The sequence below is a fragment of the Alligator sinensis genome, unplaced genomic scaffold, assembly GCF_000455745.1.
Source record: "Alligator sinensis unplaced genomic scaffold, ASM45574v1 scaffold500_1, whole genome shotgun sequence".
Taxonomy (NCBI): domain Eukaryota; kingdom Metazoa; phylum Chordata; order Crocodylia; family Alligatoridae; genus Alligator; species Alligator sinensis.
The window spans coordinates 54,224-61,366 of record NW_005842740.1 but is presented as its reverse complement, the minus strand read 5'-3'; positions in this window follow the sequence as shown (position 1 = coordinate 61,366).

The window sequence follows — 7,143 nt, the reverse complement described above, 5'->3', positions numbered from 1 at the left end:
AGTTCCGATTCACATGATCTAAGATCTTTCACTGTCAGGTCAACAAACTGTAATGGGCAACCCGGGGAGGAGGAACTGGCTGACCTCATTCAGGGCTAGAGATGCCTTCGCACAGGACACCAATGGCAGGGAGTTAATGTCCTAAAGCAATTCTAAGGGTAGAGTCTGCCCTATAGATGTTCTTGCTGCAACAGGCACATGAATAAAAAATAAAAATAAAAAACAATATCACCTTCTGCCTCTTCTGGTACTCCCACTATACTCCACACTGGTGAGACCCCAGCTAGAGTACTGCATCCAGTTCTGGGTGCCGCACTTCAACAAGGACATGGAAACACTTGAGAGATTCCCGAGAAGAGCCACCCGTATGATAGGGACTTGCAAGACGAGCCATACAAGGAGAGGCTGAGGGACTTGGGCCTCTTCAGCCTACAAAAGAAAAGGCTGAGAGGGGACTCGGTAGCATCTTGCTGCTACATCAGAGGAGTGCATCAAGGGCTTGGTGAACAGCTGTTCACCAGGGCACCCCTGGGGAAGACCAGGACCAATGGATACAAACTCCTGGAAGGCCGCTTCAGGCTCAATTCCAGGAAAAAACTCCTTCATAGTCAGGGTGTCCAGACTGTGGAATAAGCTCCCTCCAGAAGTGGTGCAGTCACTTACCCTGGCAATCTTCAAAAGGAGACTGGACGGTCCCCTCGCTGGGGTCACTTGACCCCAGTTGTCTTTTCCTGCCTAGAGTGGGGGGGCTGGACCCGATGATCTACAAGGTCCCTTCCAGCCCCTTCCAATCTATGAATCAATCTATGAATCTACTGAGCTTTCAGACCAAGTACCTTTGTCAGCAAAAAGCTGGACAGAGAGTGGAAGTAGCAGCAGTGAGCATACAAAACACCACAGAAACTTCCTTTGACAGCACAGATGGAATCAGTCCAAACTGTTTCAATCTACTTGACAAATCAAATGCTGAAAACTATTAAATAAGAGTTGAAATGACAGAATACCAATGTAGCAGCCTTTGAGGGGCACCTCAAAGGGGTACATGGGCAGAGAATTATAGGGACCATGCCTCACTTACATTTATTGGTTAGAGAGAGAACCAAGCCCAAAAAATGCTGGAAAGAGGGCTTGGTTGAAGGGAAAAAAAAGCACCGATGCTTTAAAGTCACCTTACAAAAGTAATAATAGGCATATGGGACAACAGATAATCCAACACCCTAAGAAGGATAAATCAAGCGTGGTAGTTAATGCAAGGCATTTTGTCCATGATAGGGGAGTTTCAGTACATTATGCTGCTTAAGAGGGGCAGGACTCTGATCTCTCAGATGTTTTGCCTCTTTTATATTACTTCGGTGATTTTTGCTGAAGCCAGTCAGGTATCAAGCCCCAACAGATTACATTCTGGTGGCTTTCTCCATGTAAAAGGCACTTCCTTCACCCTCACCAAAACAAACCCACTGCTATGGTGTACTAAGAAATAGAAGATGTGGTAATTCATCCTTGCAGAGAAAAGAAATGGTTTCACAAGCAACTGGAGCAAACTGCAAATGCTATTTTTCTCTATAGCAATCCTGCTGACAAATATTCTTATTAGAATTTGCTCATATTTCATAATTCACTGGACAAAAAAACACAAATAAAAAGCAGCAGCTTTTCAAAATGAAGGAGCTTGGAGCGATTTAAGGCCAATTTAAACATTCAAAACAGCACAGAGGAACCACTTCAGCCCTGAAGAAACATGTCTACTATATGTAAAATCACTTCTTTTTCACAGGTTTCTCCATCCTAAGTTCAGGCAGTCATACTGCTCATACATGGCAATTCTCACAGGTTTTGCTAAAGCAGCCTTTATGTAATGAGTAATTGCACCCCCTTGGATACTGCTATTCTCTGAGTTGGGATTATTCTGATTTTATTATGCTGTACAGCCCCCGCACACTCACTGCCTCTTCAGATCTTGCATGTAGGATTAAAGATTTCAACCGACAAACAGATTAAAAAAAAAAAAGAAGAACCATGTTGCGCAGTGACTGAAGCCAGCCCCCTCGAGGCTAGGGCTAAGCTACGGGAAGTCAGAGAGAGGTCAAGATGACAAATGTGCTTCAGCAGCATTTCTGCAGCCCCACTATTCCCCTTAGCATATGCTGGGGCGGCCACCTTTAAGTTATGCAAAACTGAGCTGTGGTTGGTTTTATCCTGCCACAAACTCTACTCCTGTGTCACGCCACAGCCATCACGTCAGCTGAAACAGCCTGTGTCCCTGTTGTAGGGGCTGGGTATCTCTGTGGCTTCCACTCATTTAGCTTCCTCTGCACTTTTCTGTTAAGAGGAGACGCTGGCATTAACTGTCCTGTAAAACCTCGACGAGGACACCCGGGTGTGAAGGGCAATATGCATTTTTCAGTTACAATACCAGGAGTTGGGATTTAACCTGTAAAAAAAACCCCCAAAACCAATGCCTGAGTTAATTTAAGTCCATTCCGTCCTGAGATAAAAATCTACACCCCAACACTATCTCTGCTGCTCAGCATAGAGAGAAGAAAGAAAGATGGGGAAATGCTATTGCAAAGGCACCTGAGTCCCTGGCCTTCACACATTTTCCTAGAGAAAGGGTAACATCTACACACAAATCTTAGGGGCACAGCTGGGCACTGCATTTAGTTCCTTTGCAATTAACAATCACAAACAAACTTGACTAATTATATGCAGTGCCACTGCTGTTCTGTCAGCTCAGCAAATTAGCAAATATGAAAAAGACTAAGACAACCCAAATTGTGCTTTGTTCATTTGTTTTGTCAGCTGTAGTTTCTGTTAAATTATTTAAGACATTACTTCATAATATCCCTGTATATTTAGTAAAAATAAATAAATAAATAAAAAATGAAGGCTTCATAATATGGGACTGCTATACTCTGGTATTCACTATATCTGTTGAAAGGAAGAGAGGCACAGCGAACTGTGTGAACAGGATAAATATCCACATTAGATGAATAGAAAGCTCTGCTGAAATTGTTTCTCTTACAAGAGAGGATTACTGTTGGATAATGACAGTGTTAGGGTTATGCTTGTGTAAACGCTAAAACTCTATAGCACCTACTGATCATCAACCTCCATTCATTAAAATCTAATTAGGATTTTCTATGCGTATGTATAAAGCCTTCCTTAAAACCCAGACTTACTTATGGTTGAATTCTAATTAGACAACTAGTCCCCACTTTTCATTTTCCATTTCACATTACAGGAAAGGCTTACAGGCCAAACAAATGGTTTTCAGCATCAGTATGTTAATGAAGTGCAGCCTCACCTCCTAAATTGCTCACAGTCCTTGAAGAGGGCTGCGATTTGGGTAAGCCGCCACTGGAAACCTTTTCTACAGATAGCAAGAGTTATGATGGGCCTTTCATGATAGCTCTAATGTTCCTTCTCCATCTCACAGGGGATCACAGGAGACCATTTTGAATGTTAAGACATCATGATTCAGAGATCAACAGTGTTGTGAAGAGGGTGGGAGCAGCATATCTACAATGAACGTGGAGGAGGCATCAGTAGCCTGATCAATGAGACTTTGAGATGACCACTGGGTTCTCCTCTCTGCTGCTATTGCCATGATCTCTTGGCTCCCTGGAACTGGCCAATTTTCCATCTTTATACAGTAGCATCCAGGCTTTTCCAATTTCCCAAAGAGCAAAGCGAAAGGGTAGATTTGTACCTTTCAGACTAAGGAGAGAGAGAAAGAGCACGATCAAAGAATAGAGAAAGGGCAAACACAGCATAGTCTCTCCTCCCATATCTCCAGAAACAGCAGAAACATCCACGGATGAGGATGATAAAGAGAGATTAAACACGAATCCTTGAACCCTGAGATTCCAATTCCCATCTGATTTCCAGAAGGCTGCAGTGCTTGCAGCTTAGCATATTGATCTGGACATCTCCATCATTACGTGGAATTACCTTCAAGCAGAGAGCTCCTTCATTTTGAGTCCACGCCTTGTTTAGTCCTTATCCAACCTTAACAGCACACCACTGAGAAATCAGTCCCCTACTCTCAGTAACAAGAACATGGGTGGACTGATACAGTGCATCCTTCTCTGCTTCCAAGAATGTCATACTGTTGGCATGGCATTTCTTTTGAATATTACCTTTGGATTCCATACCAGGAAGCTGGTTGCTAATTAATCACTGGGATTGTGGCCAACCAGCAAACAAGCATCAGTGTAAATTAAGAAAAGACATACCTGAAACTTCTTGTTGGCTGCACTCAGCAGGGAATACATCTGCAGCAGTGGCACAGTTTTGGTTCTAAAATCACTTATTTTTTAGAGCAAAGATGTGACATATGAAGCTATCATCATTCATTGCTCCTCTTTCCATCCCTCCCCCCCTCCCACGGTCAGTTGAGGACAGCAGATAAGAGTTGCAATAAACTGTACTCCATTCACTTTCAATTTTCTTCTAAGACATCGCATATTTGCCTTATGGAACAAAAAGAATGACTAGTCAGAACTAGTGCAGCAGAACAATTTGGGGTAAAGGGTTGAACAACGAGCCAGCTGAAAACAAAGGGACTACAGCTTCATTGCAATGTGTGTCAAGGCAATAACATAATTGGAGACAACTGCTGCAGTTATGCATGGACAATTAATTTGAAAACTTCAACTTTATTTATATGTTCAGCAATTAGAGGAAAATACATAACAATTGCCTGAAATTCAGAAAGATCCCCATATAAATTATGTACAGGATTTGCACAGTTCTAAATAAAATATTAAAAAGATCATAAAACTTAATGGCTCTTCCTAGTGTTCCAAGATTAATAAATTTACCTTTCTTCTATATTAAAAACGTCTTTGTAGAGGTTTTTCTTTTTGTACAAAACCTATGTAGAAGACAATGAACATATCAGGCCCAGATGCTACACGAGGCACTTCAGGATCATGAAGATGTTACCCCCATGAAAGTTGGATTTCGACTAAACACACACACACACTCATGCACATACACACACTACCAACTTTGAATCCCAACAGGGTTAAAATGGGCAACATTAGCAAAGGCAGCACTTCCACAACAGCCAATGGAAAGTTTGCAATTACATGAGATAGTTTATAATGCAGTTTTAATTTCCATTCAGACCTTGAATCTCTTACAAGGTTATCAGTGCTTTCTGCAGAGAACATTTATTTTTACAGGTACCAAATGTGTGTGTGGAGCCTGTCTTGACAGATCTGAACTATGTTGATTTTCATTATCCTAAACTCCATGGTGAGTGGAGGGAGGGCAGGGGAGGGGAGAGTTAAATGATGTAGCATTAGGATCTACTTTGAGATCACTCCTTGCTTTCTTCAAGCCCCCTTTCAGCCTTCTGTTGCAGAGATTCAGAGACACACAGATAGAACTTGAAACCCATTTTTGAAGCCGCTCAGATAAAACGACTACAGCTCCCTTCTAAACTAAAAGGTGAGCTTGGAGTGCGGCACTCAAGAGACCACCACAAGGTTCTGGATGGCTCTCGGATTTCAAACTTTAAATTAGTTTTTCCCCAGACACATTTCGATGCATCCCACTGCACAGGAAGCCACTGTCCTGCTGCCCTCAACAGCCCTCTGTGTTTATGAACCACACCAACGCTAGAGTAGAATATCTTAGACTCATCCGCTAACACCAGCACTTCCAGCAAAACTCCTTTTAAATGGATTCACTGCTTACATGAGCACCACTCTGTACTGTATCTTGTTCCTAATGCTTTGTTAATGGCTCTTTATTAGTCTGCTATTGTAAGAGACTATCTTATCCATTATATTTGCCTTCCAAGTATCTCCCAATAGAGTAGAGGCTAGGAAATCATTTTGCACAGCCTTGGCCCTAGGACATGCTACGTGCCGTACAGTAACAGGGTCCTGAGCTTTGACTGTTCTGTAGACAGAAATCTATGATACCTACCTACAGTTTAAAGCCCCAAAATATCAGACCTAGGCTATATGCATCTCACACTCTTAAGTAAGAGGACAGTTTCTCTCTGTTTCTGTAACTGTTTCAGAAAAGGAGAAAACCCTCTTCTCTCAGCTGCTGCCAAGAGGATTGTTTTTCTACCCCTCTGCAGATGATGATCACGTGGTTGAGGTAACAGCAGGCATAATCTACCCAATGGGAGCGGAAACGACATTCTACAGACTGCAGTGGGTATGGAGAGCTCCCAACAACTGCCTTTGGAAACGGTACAGACAGCATTTCCACTGATGGGATTAAATGAAATCAGCTGCATTGTGCTGCAGCCATCCCGTTTCCTCTTTGGCTGTAGGTACTGGCATGAACTATGATAAGCCTCAGATAAACAGCAGTCTTAGCCCTCTGCTTTCAATAACGCACTGACTTATCAGTATTCAGCAAAAATGCGGTGACTGATTTTTAATTTAAAAAGGGAACGGAGGGAGGTGTTGATAAAAATCTTACACTTAAAACCGGAGTCTTTGGTTTGCAAGAGACGCTAGTGTTCCTTGACATAAAGAAGCCATTTAACTCTTGGCAAAACTTCCCCATGTTTGTGCAAAATTAAATTTCCTTTCCAGTAAACAGCAAACAACATCTTTTTCACCTCTGAAAATGAATGTTATGTTTATGAAAGGTACTGGCCTGACAGCCCTGAAGTGTAAAATCCCTTCTTTATCCACAGAACAGGGGCAGCCTGGACAGCAGCAGTGCAAGTTTCTGCTCTGCTCTGATATTATGCCCAAACCTTGCCCTGAAAGAACTGTGGCCTTTCTCCATAATCTCTTAGGGTTTCAGTTTTCTGGCAAAACACTGAATAATGCTGTCAATTAGTGTCTTTAGCGGTAGTTTTAGCAACAGGGTCTTAGTTGGTGATTTAAGATCGCTAATATTCCCTAAGCCACTGAACCACACCAAGTAATTTTTGCACATTATTCTTATTCCTACTGCTGCCCTTATTAATATAGGTTCTCTCTTTTTATCTTAAATGGACAGGACCACAAGCCACGGTATGGAGTACCTTCTGACCCTTTTTGGGTGTTCCTGTGTTCTTTGTTCGTTAGAAGCAGCTTCCAACTTCACCCTGCTAACCCTCCTCCTCAGGAGAATGGGAAAACTGCCATTAAAGAACGGAATGGAAGATGCTGATGCTTTCAA